We start from the raw sequence: 13,271 nt of genomic DNA on the forward strand, positions 1-13,271 counted from the left end.
GACCTCCTCTCTTCGCCTTTGAAAGACCAGCTGTGAGCAGAGGGAACTGTTCTGGCAGCTCCTGGAGTCCCAGGGCCCAGCCTTGTCCCCTCCTCTCACGTGTGACCTCTACCCTCAGGTCACAGGACGTCTGTGGAGCACTCCTGTCCGGCCCAAGGAGGACTGTCAGCACAGAGGTGGGTGGTGGACATGGGACCCACCTGCAAAACAGCAATGGCCTGGACCGGAGGAGCTGCCAGACAGGGTGCTGGCCATGCCAGCCTGCAGGACTCATCACAGCGCACATGCCAATCCCTGAGCCAGTGCCCTCTGGGGCACCCTCCTCGTCCTCGGAGTGCCTCAGCCAGTGTTCTGGGGCCATGGGCTGAGCTAGGAGACGCCTCCTGGCACTGCCACAGCTGTGGAGCAGTGTCCAGGTCCATTCCCAGCGCCTCATTGTGGGGAGGGGACTAGGACACAGCAGGCCAGGAGGGTCCCACAGCACAGCAGGGCCACATGCCGGGGCTGCATGGGGCTTCGGATGGAGGGCAGAGCCACTTGGGCACCGAGATAGCCAGGCCACTGAGGCTGCTGCCTGCATCTCCACGCTGACCACAGCAGACTCTGGGCTCTGCTCCGTCATGGACAGGTCAGCTGAGCCAGGGTGCTGCCCTCTACCTCCTGTAGCCCAGGGAGCACCCTGGACCTGGCCTCTACCCAAGCATGGCCCTGGCTGCGACTAATTGCGTCTCATGCTGTTTTTGCTAAGAAAGTTTCAGAGAGGAGGACAAAGTCTGAACTAAAACTCTGTGGGCCCTTGGAGTTCCCTTTGTATCAATTCTGCTAGTCCTTCCACTGTTTCCTACTGGTTATTTTTGCAAGAATTTCACTTACACATAATTCAATTTTTAGTAGTAATCGTTAACATATAAAATGTTATTCGCTTTGAAAACTAAAGCAAAGGGGAAGGAGTGCCCGGCCGTCCCTCGTGGGTGCAGTTTCTGAGGCGTCCGCCAGAGCGCGGAGTTACCAGCCACTTCCCACAGGATGCTGGAAAGTTACAAGCCAAGGCCTGGTTGAAGCAGGTCCAGGCCCCGCCCCACACAAGATTCTGTGGCCCTTGGCCCACTCTTTTGCCTACTGGGATTGGGAGGAGGGAGTGAGGGAGCTGCAAGAAAAAATGTTGAATGTCAGGCCGTGGAGTCCCATCCAGTTAGGAAGCCTGTGATCTTCAGGAAACACCATGAAACGCTGCTTAAATTTTACACGGGAAACACAAAAATGTCCCGCAGAGTCTGTCCTGCGCCAGCTGCGAGGCCGCTCCTGGGAGTCAGGGCCTGAAGTGGGGAATGAGGGAGGGGTGCAGGGTGCCTTCAGCTAAGGCTGAGACCCAGGAGGAGGCAACCCGTGTGGTGCTCCCGTTTAAACTGCAGCCCACTGTGTCTGCCCTGCTCAGGACCCCGCTCGCTCTGCACAGGCCTGACCAGCAGCTGGTCCAGGAGCCCCACCCCAGGCTTTCTGCTTCGCTGTCCCTGCCCCTGGCAGCCCATGCCCAGCTCTGGAATCACGCACAGGGGAGGGGCCGGGCAAGCCTGGGCCTGTGTCCTAGAGATCACCCACATCCTCCTGTCCTCGGAGTGGGGGGGTTACTGGGCCAGGAGGGCTCCAGAAGACACCTCCAGCTTGGAGGGCCCAAGAGCATCCAGAAGGAAGGGGAACCCTAACACCACAGCCAGCCAGCACAAGCACAGGGCTGCCACTCCCTGGACCGTGTCCCACCTATGGCCACGGGCTGCGGAAGGGATCACAAAGGATCTAGGCCGCTGCCAACACACCAGGCTCGTCACTGATGGGCCTTACTGTGTAGTAGGAGGCCATACCTGTGGGCAGGGCAGGAGAAGATGTGAAGGGGGAGAAGAGGTGATCCCAGCACTCTGGGAGGCTGAGGCAGGAGGATCAAAAGTTCAAGCCCAGCCTGGACAATTTAGTGATTTATTGAGAACCTGTCTTAGAATAAATAAATAAATAAAAAAAGAAGGGGGCCAGGGATTTAGCTCGGTGGCTCTGCCACATGCCTCGCAAGTACAGGACCTGAATTCAATCCCTGGTGCCAAAAACATAAATAAATAAACTAAAAAGAGAAGGGAAAATAGTTCAGTGTGGAAGTGTTGGGCTCATTCCTACAGAGTGGGAGAGAGAGCAACACTTCATGGATGATGTTACACACATTTTTGTTCTACTTGAAATTTGTGGCTGCATGATTTCTTCAGGAGGTCAAGGCAGCCTTTCCATGCAAGCTGACTGATCCCATCTGCTAGGTAGGCCGTGTGAGGCAAAGCCATTATTGCAGTCCCTGCATACTCTGTGTGCCATATGCATAATTAAAATGACACACCTGTCTGCATGCACATCACAAAGACGCCGGTCACCCTAAAGCTTGGGTAGTGCGCACCTACCTTCCTGCTGCCGGTGTTCCACACGTCATGGAGAGGCCAAACACCTCACACAGAGCAGGGGGCGCAGCGTGTTGATACGGGGTCGCCACGGATTGCAAATGGATGACGCCGCTGTGACGCGGTGACGCAGGCACAGCTGTGCGCTGTTTGCCTACTCCTCCCTCACCAGACACAAGGAGCCCGCATGGCACCACCCATCTGCTCTGCCCGTCAGACTGAACCACCAAAATCGCCTCTTCTGTCTGCTCTGTGCCTGACGTAGGCCAGGGTGACTATGGGTCTCCCTCTGGGTCTGGAAGCCACTGCATGAGTTGGATAGCTGGGGCCACCCGGTCCTGGGCAAGACAAAGGGCAGCCAGGCCTGGGGAAGTCTTGCACTCAGTCGCAAGCTGTGCTTCCTGGGCTCTTCAGACCCCATGGTCTCTGGAGCAGAAGGACCCCCCCCATTTGCGTGTCCCCCAGGATCTGTGTCCCCGGGATCCACATTCTCCCAGGATCTCCATGTCTCAGGACCTCCAGGAAAGGTGGATGAAGAGGGCTGCAGGCCCCACCCACTGACTGGACACCTGCTTCCCTGCAGGTGAGCTGTGCTCCAGGCAGGTGAGTCAGCACAGGTGAGCCGTCCCCTCTGGTTTGCCATATGACCGGCTTCCTAATGACAGTGTCTCATCACTAATTATCCTCCCACGAGACACTCCACCTGAAGCCTGTGCCAGGCTTGTGCCCAGCACTGAGCCATGCCCTTCTAGGATGGAGCAGGAAGGCATGGACTGGACTTCCTGGAGCAGGTCATTTCCTGTACCCGTGCAGTTGGGCCACAGCGAAGCCAAGCGCAAAGCTCACAATTATCCTCCCATGGGCAGCTTCCTCACTTGTGGCCACAAGGTTCCTGAGGCAAAGACAGACAGCTGGCTGGCTGGGACGCCAGAGGAAACAGACAGGCGACGGCAGGAGGCACAGGGAGAACTGGCCCCTCCTCTCTCAGCTGCTCCCAACATCGATCGCAGTTTGGTCTGTCCACACCGTGTAGCTGAGCGGGTCCTCATCTCTCGGAGTCTCCTGGCTTTGCAGAAGAAACCTCAGAAATCCTAGTGCGTGTAGTCAAGGATCATCGAGGTGGACAGTGGAGCAAAACTCAGAAGCAAGCCCAAAGACGGTGCTGTCCGTAAGGGCACAGCAGCGTGGGGCACTCTTGACTGAGTGTGCGGTGGGGCCTGCGGGCACTGGTGTGCATTGGGTGTCTTGGGCCAACTGGGCTCTCTCTTGTGTAGGAGCGCAGAGCCTGCCCAGCAGCAGAGGGGCTGGGTCCTGACTTCCCAGGGGTTTGCTGCTGGGATCATCACTCACATCAGGAGATTCACCCTAACCCAACCCAGCACCGAGTGGCTCCCCGTCTATCCGCCTGGACACCTTGGCCCAGGTCTCAGCCCTGGCTCAGCGGAGGATGAGGTTGCCGTCCTTCTTCCACTTTTCTTCTCCCTTTTGTGCTCTGAAAATCTCTTTTCAGTCTGGCCAGAGGCGCACACAGACCCCTGGCACAGATGTGATGCACAGACTTCTGCCTGTGGCTTAGGGTCAGCGGAGGGGCAGCCACCCAGGCCACTGTGGCTGCGCGGAGGTGTGGAGCTTTTCAGAACCATTTGCCTTGCAGCACGGCCTTCTTTTGGTGACGGGGCATGAGGAACAGCTTTCTTCCTAGTTAGACTCTCAGAAATGTGACAGTGAAAGCTTGGTCATGAGTGGCAAGTGGCAGTGAACCTCGAAGTCTGGGTGGCACCAGGCATAGCAGGGGCTGTGGCGAGCTGGCGAGGACATGGGCTGTCTACAGCAGAAACTGCTGCTCAGCCCTGGAGCAGAAAACCCAAAATCTAGACCGCCCCCCATGCCAGGAATGTAACTCAGCCCCTCTGCACTGAGCTAGCTCCCCAGGCCCTTTTAATCTTATTTTGAAAAACAATCTGAGTCACTAAGTTGCCCAGGCTAGGCTCAAACTAGTGATCTTCACATCCGGCACCAACTTTTAAACATGAACTATTGGCTTAACAGGTTTCCAGCCTGCTACCTCCCTTCTGTGACTAGAAGCAGTATGACAGGTCAGAAGAGCCACTCTGCTGGAATGCAGGACCCAGGCCTGACACCAGCCTACTCCTCTCTGCGCAAGGTACCTAATCACGCAGGCCATGTCTGCAATCCCAAAGGTCCGAAACCCTTCCGATCCCAAGTTCTGATTCTGATTCGGTTGATGCAGTGTATTTTCTAGAAAGTTGATTCCCAAAAGCATTACTAGGAACATAACAGCTGGCCTGCGCGTGGGCACGCTGCATCGTGGTCACAACCACACACATGTGAATGGGAACACTCTCATCTGACCAGACCTGTGCGACACCACCACCCACCGCTTCTCCTGACACTGCCACTGTGCCCAGCGGCCAGCAGCACTCCCCGAAACAGCCCAACCCGGGCTGCTGGGAGCTGAGTCAGTTGAGCCGTCCCAAACACAGAGCCTGCTGGACCAGCTCGCATGCAGCAAGTGCTGCGGTCACCACCTCAGGACGCCTCGCTTCTCAGGCTGTGGGGAGGAGAATATAAATATTAAGCTGGAAAATAATGAAGACTGTGTAGATGAAGGGCCACCACAGTAAAGGTTAGAATAAGTGCATTTCAGGGGAAATGACAGGATCCGAATTCCTGTGGTCACCTGAACCCTGGCCTCAGGGAAGTGGAAGCCCAGGGAAGGTGGAAACTATGTACATGATCATGGTGGATTCCTCACTCAGGCTGCCCTGATGCAGCGCTGATGTCCCCACTGTCGAAGCAACACAGGGATAGCAACTTCAGCCTCCATCCCTGAGTGCTTCTGCACACAGGTCGCAGGTAACAGGGCTTCTTTGTTTTGTTATTAGGCACTGCCAGTGAGTGCCAGGGTGTTTCCAACAATGGTTACCTGTGGCCCAAACCAGCTGTGACCTATCTGCTCATTCCTGCCTCCCTAGGCATTTTCTCCACTGCCCGTTCCTGCCTGACTTAGGCAGCTGGGGTGCTGACTGCAGAGCTCAGCAGCACTGGGCCCGTCCCGGTGCCCTGATAGGTGGGAAAGGTTCATTCAGCTATCAGCCAGGCGCTCGGGGCCCTGACTCTCTCCTGAGGGCACCACAACCCCACTTTGTCCGCCCCACGCCCACCACTTGGCACCTGCCTGTTTCTGTCCTTCCTGCCCATCTTCCCCAAGAGACAGAAGAGCAGATATAAACCTGTGTGAGCTCGCAAGGAAAGAAGCGCCATGGAAGTAAGGGCTTCATGTCTTGTTCACCGCACATTCCCAGAACACTCTGGAACAGCAATGCTGGGAAAATACCCGCGTGTCTGAACAGTGCTGCGGTGAGGCGAGCGAAGAGGCTCCCTCTCCCTCTCGCAGCAGGGTGCAGTGCAAGAGGGTGACGTCCAGGTCCCTACAGGGCAGGCGAGGCTGGGAGGGTGCAGCTGGGAAAAGGACTGGCAAGAGGCTGGGGCTGGACGTCGCTCCTCAGCGTGACAGCCGCCAAAATAGGTCTCGGTGGGGAAGCGATGTAATGGCTTTATGCCTTATAAAGATGTTTTTGGTGGCAGCGAAGGCAACTAATTAAAGAACAAAACAAAGCATCTAGGAGGCTGTTGCTCATCGAGGTGAAAAAAATGTTAAGGGTACAAACTGCAGCAAGGGAGCTAAGGAGGCCACAGGAAGCTATTAAGAGGGCAGAGGTTCTGGTCTTCTCCCCGGTGTCTGGCTGGCCTCCAGGAGGAGCCTGCCTGCCTCTGCTGCTCCTCCTGTGAGCTCAGTGGGCCCAGCCTGGGCACCCGTCCATCCCCTCCATCACCTGGGTGCACAGCCACTCCCGGAGGCACACACTGCCCACCAAGCAGCTCGAACTGGTGCTAAATATAGCTGTGCCTGTTGCCCGGGGAAGGCAGGATTCCACTTACTCCAGGGGAATTTTAAGGTGATCACACTGAAAAATCAGTGGACTTAAATTTCCTGGGTCTGTACACTGGATCTAAAGACCAGGTTCCACTGCCCTCACCTGCGCCCCCTTCTCTCGACTTTAACTGCTGATTTAGCTCCAGCCCCACAGCAGCCCTCCACCACCCCGACACTTCTGATCTCACAGGCTCCAAGGGCAAGCAGAGCCAGCAACGGGGCCGACCCACAGGACAGGCCGCCTAGTACAACGTGGCCTGGGGCCTGCCCTTGTCACTGTGAGCTGTGCGACCCCGGGCAAGCTGTTTGGCCTCTCTGAGCCTGTTCTACCCTTATCAAAGAAGCAGGGAGATCTGACCTACCTCATAGGGTAATTCTACTGATTAAATGAGTTAATGTTTAAGTTAGCTAGAAAAGTGCCTAGGACACAGCAAGCACTAACTACAAGCCGACTCCTGTGACTACCCTCCGTGCCTGTGGTCCCACTGCCCTGCCAAGGCCCAAAGCTGCAGGAGTCTTCTTACAAGGCCAGGACAATGCTGTCTCCGTAACACGATACCACAGGGCGACAAAGCCCTACAGCTGTGCCTGGTATTCTCTGAAATTAGTGCCTGACAGCTACAGCTCTTCTCACTTTTACTTGTATCCCCTGACCCTCATGAGACCAGCGTCCAAAAGACCAGAGTCCACAGCAGTAAGGCCACAGCAGATGCCTCGAGCCTGCTCCTCCTCCCTGGCTGTGTTTCAGGGTCAAGTGGGTCCAGCCTGGCTATGCTCCCCAAGGGCGAGGTCTGCCTGGGGCCTCCTTCCTTCCTCCCAGCCAGACTTTGGAGCCCCTCTTCCCAGATGTGCCACAGGGAGAGGTTGTGTCACAGGCTGAAAAGAATGAGATGCCAACTGTATTATTATTTGAAAGCGGAAAGCAAACTAGACTGTCAAAATACACTAAATCCAAAAGTAGAGCTCATTCTCTGTAGAGCTCTAGATCTGACAGTAAAGGGCCTGTCGACCGTCTTAGCAGCAGTCCAGGGAGAGGAAAATTACCTCAGCATCAAACACCATCCAATGCCCAGGCATAAATCTAATAAAAGATATGTGAAGCCTCTGCACAGAAAACCATGATACATTCTAGGAGAAATTAAAGAAGGCCAGTAGGAGCACGGAAACATGCTGTGTTCCCAGACACAAAGATCCACTAGTGTACAGATTCTGTTCTCGAATTGGTCTAAGATTTATTGTGATTCCAATCAAATTTCAGCAATTTTTGTGAAAGCAAAATGGCTCTATATTTTACATGAAACACAAAGGGCCAGCAATAACCAACATGATCTTCTAAAAAAACAAAATGAAGTTGCAAGACTTACACTACAGGTGTTAAGATTTACACAATTACAGCAACGGAGTCAGTGTGGTATTAGTGCAAGCTTTTGCCAACTAGTGTGTAAAGGCACAGGGACAGGCTCGTGGAAGAGTTTGGAAACAGTCCCAGCAGGTAAAGTCCTCCTGTGTGTGACAGTGACACCCTCCTGCAGGACAAAGAGGAGATTTCTTTTACTATAGTGTGGGTCCCTGGACATACACGTGGAAAATTCAGACTCTGGGCACCATCACATCGGCCGGCCGCAGCACTCAGCTCCTGAAGACTGCAGGCATCCGAGTGAAAGGCACATCGCTTAAATTTCCAAGACAACCTTCACATCCTTGGGGTCAGGGAAAAACTTCTGAAGTAGGACCGGGGTGCACAGGTCATAAAGGTGACAAGCAGTGAACTGGATTTCATCTCTGACCTGCCCATCCAGGCCAAGTGGGAGGAGAGGTCTGTAGGTACATCAACAGATTGAACCCAGAAGATATAAGGTACCCCACAAATCAATAAAAGGCAGCACAATCCTAAAGAGGAAGCGTGGCCAGAGACTACACAAGGGCTTCCTGAGAGAGAAGGTGCAAACGGTGAAAGCTATGTCCATGGTCCACACCACTCATCAGAGAAATGCAAAGCAAGCTAGAGCGAGGGGCTGGAGATGTGTACTTCCTGATCTGGGCAGTGGATCGAAAACACTGTGTATATACACAGATTTACACACGCCTCTCTATCTATGGCAGTACTTTAATTAAAATCATTTCTAAAAAGGGAGGCTTAAGAAAACTTCAACTAAATGCAATGTGTGGGCCTTTTGGATCTTGCTTCATATACCATGTTAAAAAAAAAAAACCTGAGAGATAATTGGGGAGATTTGAACACTAGCTGCATATTTGATAATGTTTAAGAGATTTTTAATTTTTTTAGGTGTCATGATGGTACTGTGGTAATGTTTTCCAAAAGTCTTATCTGTTAGTGCTACAAGCTGAAATATAAATATACATCTTATAATTCAAAAATCTTGGATTTGCTTCAAAATGTTCACAAGGGAAGGGCAGATAAACCAAGCATAGATGTGTAGCCATGGTGGGAACATGGAAATCACTGTACCATTCCCTCCAACTTTGTGTACATTTAAAATCTTGCATAATAAAAAAATTACAACTAGTGAACAAGGTCTTATACTTCTTGGCTCTTTACAACTTCTCTGTTCTCCCTCTACCCAGCCTAATAAAATACGACCATGCAGTAGCAATGGAAACCATCCAAGTCACTAGGTTACAGGGACATCAAGAAGCCATCTCGGGAGATGTAAATGGAACTAAGGCGTGTTACATCCCGAGTATAATCGTTATGTACTGCCCATGTGTACTAACAAAAGCAAAAATTAAAGAAAGAAGCAAACTTGACTGTCTTTCATCTTCAAGCAGAGTCTCTCCTCAGCCACATCTGCACACTGACTGGCCCAGGCGCACAGGGATTTGCTGGGATGGATGGACGGACAGATGATCTCCAGGTTGTCTCCCTAGTATTCTGAAGCAAATCCAAGATACAGAATCAAAATATGAGTTGTAAGATACATACAGTATTTGTATTTCAGTATGTAGTGAGCTCTAATTGGGAGGAAGGCGTCTGGAGAACACTGCCACAATCCCAGCATGATACCCGCGGCCTCTGAGCCGACTGGCCTTTCCTGCCATGCTCACCCTGAGCCAGGACCTAACCTGCTCTCTGGTCTTTGTGACTTTCTCTGCCTACCAACCCGCCTGAAGCTTCTCCAGAAGAAACCAAGTATGAATCCATGAAGCTTGGCTCTTTCTTATCCCAGTGTCCCACACTTCTGGAGGCCTACATTTGAAAAACCCTCCTCAGATACACACAGCAGCTACAAAACACACCTGGCCAGGCCTCCAGGCTCAGCGAGGCTGTCAGGAGACCTCCAGGCCAGGGCTGTCCTGAGCCACAGGAAGGAAAGGCATTCTGCCCTTCACACTCCCGGTGCACTTCAAGGTGTAGCATCCTAGGTCAGCGAATCTCCAGGTTCCACCGCGCTTGGTGTGCTGTTCCTACCAGGCAGAACATCTCCATTTCTACAAGGACGTTTTGGAGGCAGGAAGTTGTCTTTGATACCGAACTTCCAGGAACCCCTGAAGTAGCTTTTTTAGGAAGGAAAACCTCTTCGTCACTCAGGGACACTCGTATTCACTACGATCAGCCTGACGAAATGGTGCTGGCTCCAGGGTGAGGGAACGAGCCTCACACCTACCCAAAGAGCGAAGTTCAAAATTAATTTTCATGACACCCTGCATTGTTCTTTTAGCCTCTCAGGAATTAAACAAGGAGCTCCTTCAGAGCCCACCACCAGCCACGTCTGAACAGCAGTGTTTTGTGGGCTTGAGCACCAGGTTTTCTGCCACAGTGCAGCTCTGTGACCTCAAATTTTCTGCTTCAATTTATCCTCTTTGAAATGTGGCGAACAGTGCAGCCCCAATAAGGTTTATGGGAAAATTAAAACAGCACAGTGCTCAGAACGATGTCAGACACACACAGCATGCAGTCCTCGACACCACCTGATTGCAGGAGCCTGCTGGTGACAACTGTTGCCCAGTGCAGCAGAGTTGCTGCACCTCTGGGAAGAGCCTCCTGACAGACACACATGCTCAGTCTGTGCCCAGCCTGTCAGTCACTTGGGAGAGAGGGAAGAAGGCACTGAGACCAGGGGTCCTTGGGTCTGAGCACCATGGGAGAGAGCAGCTGCAGGCCAGGCCCCTGCTCGGGGGCTGAGCCTGGGCTGCCAGCCTCACCTCGCCCTGCACCCACCAGGTCCCCTCACTCTCTGGTTAAAACACACGTGTGACCTTTCACTCAACACACTTTTTAAAAGTTAGGCTGTTGTATTTCACACCTGCCTACCCAGTTAACATTACTTAGCAAAAAGCACAATTCTATTTCATTCATCTACGTGCTAGGAATTGAACACAGGGCCTCATGCATGCAAGCACCTACTTTACTGCTACCCTACAGCCCCGATTATATATACACACATATGTGTGCGTGTGTGTGTGTGTGTGTGTGTGTGTGTGTGTGCGCGTGTGTACATGAGATACTTCGGTCTCTCTCATTCATATGTGTATATGTATATTCACTCTATATCTCCTAGGGGATTAAAACGGAGGCCTTTTAAACTTTTGAGACAGGGTCTTTCTAAGTTCCTAAGTTGCCCAGGCTGGGCTCATTCATACTTCAGATCCTCCTGGCTCAGCCTCCCAGAGTTCTGATATTATTGGCCCGTCCACCACACCCTGCCCTCCTTTCAATAATTTTCTAAACTTTATGAATAACTGCTTACTACATTATTTAATTTTTTTAAGTGTCTCATCATTGGTCTCTAACCTCTACATGAAGTATGCGTACACTTTTCTCATAATAATTAGAACTTGTTTATTAATAGTCAAAAATATCTATTTTTTTATACCAGGGATCGAACTCGGGTCTTTGCGCTTGCGAGGCAAGCTGTGAAACCACTGAGCTAAATCCCCAGCCCAAAGTTGTGTTTTAACACTGCTAGTTAGTTACATTTGTCACAATACCAGGGGCCAAACAGCTTGTCTGAAACTGAGAATAAGGAAGACTGCCCAAGGACCTGTTGGGTACAGCCTGCGCAGGACACCTGGGTGATTGATTATTTATCTACTTTTCAAAGTTAATGAACAGGAATGTCTTTGCTTTCCATTCCCCAGATGGAATTAACCAAATGAGAGATAGGGAGTGGTCTGAGAATAAAAGAGCTACAGGTAACGAAAAGCAGACCTTTAAAAACAAACACACTTAATGTCAGTGCGATACACACAGCATTGGCTTATCTGGCATATTTTATTATGATTAAGTACTCATGAGTATTCTGGTGGTTTTTAAATATTCTTTTAAGCCTGTGTGCTTTAAAAGCATGACATCAATACAGAAAAAAGAAAGCAAAATTATCTATTATCTTCACAACTCAAAGAAACCTGACCCTTTTAAGAAGTTAGTTAGAAAATGCAAACACTGAGAAAAAGTACGAAATGAAAAGCAATACAGCCGGGCATGGTGGCACACGCCTGTAATCCCTGCACTCAGGAGGCTGAGGAAGGAAAATCGCAGTGAGTTTGAGCCCAACCTGGGCTACATAGTTCTGGGCCAGCCTGAACTACAAGGTGAGACCCTGCCTCAAAAAAAAAGAGAAAGAAATACAGCCTTGATCTCCCATCCCAGTCCCCCTACCCAAGATAAACCATTGTTTATGCTTTTCTGTTCAAACACAGAATAATGTGGATATACATACATTCATTTACCAAAACAAGTATTATACACCATGCTTTGTAACATGGATCTTCCACTTAACAACATGCCTTGCCACGTGGGGATTACTGCTTCCTCCTGCTCTCACTAGCGATGCTGGGCATAGTTTGCACCTGCAGTTGGCGGTACAACATTCACGTAGTGACCCTACCAGAGTTGGTGCTGCAGTTATAAACTCCCCCAAGCTGTGTGGTGGGAAAATAACAGTGCTTCTGAGGTTCATTTCAGTTCCCTTGACTGCCTGAGATGTTACTATTCACACCAGCTGGGCCCTAGGACAGCTGAGAGCAAGGTGAGTCCAGCCCTTCTGAGAGGAAGGCTCTGGGGTGCCCCTGCTCATGGAGGGTGGAAATGAACAAGCAGAGAGAGGCACAGTCACCATGGGAAGACCCACAGGTCGCTGTGGCCCTCAAGGCGCTTGGAGGACCCAGACAAGCAGGCTCCTTAGCCCTGCTGGCCTCAGCCACAAAGCTAGAATCCACGGGTGGGGAAGCCAGCAGAGTCCATGGCTCCTGAGTCTCAGTAACAAAACCACTTCACACCTTTGCACTTAGCTGCTTCAGATCTTTTTTAAATAATCAAGAACATAATTTTCATCTTGAAACATTTCAACATAGTCTCTTTCCAAATATCTGTTCTTTTTGTGACTCATTTGACCCACATATCAACTCCATCATACAGGCTGGCCAGGTCATTAGCCCCACTTAGGAACCGTGTGTGGGAGAAGTCACGTGTCTGTCCAAGGCCAATCAGCTGCCCAGGGACCTGACACTGATACTTCTGAGGTCACTCCCAAATTCTTCCAAGCCCACAGAAGTCCCACAGGTCCAGTGTAGCAGTTTTACTACCTCACAGGCAGAAAAGCAAGCAGTGAAGCTAAGGATGTAAATACAAACACATCCCTCCTTAGGGACAGCTGAGTTCCTGAAAAGTACCTCTTCCTAACAGGAATTTCATAAACTGAATACTGGAGTTACTAAGTACAGTACTAGGTTGAGATGACAAATCTTTTATGTATTTATTCTGTGGTACTGGGGATCAAACCTTGGGCCTCATAGCACTCTCTGATAGGTTATGTCCCAAGCTCTTAAAATTAAACCTTGACAGAAAAATAAGTCTCTACTAGTTTCAGAAAGACTTGTGAATACCCAGTACCAAAAAAAAAAAAAAAAAAAAAAAAAAA

The sequence above is a fragment of the Fukomys damarensis genome, unplaced genomic scaffold (genome assembly GCF_012274545.1).
Source record: "Fukomys damarensis isolate Sample0158 unplaced genomic scaffold, DMR_v1.0_HiC HiC_scaffold_11, whole genome shotgun sequence".
In the NCBI taxonomy this organism is placed as follows: domain Eukaryota; kingdom Metazoa; phylum Chordata; class Mammalia; order Rodentia; family Bathyergidae; genus Fukomys; species Fukomys damarensis.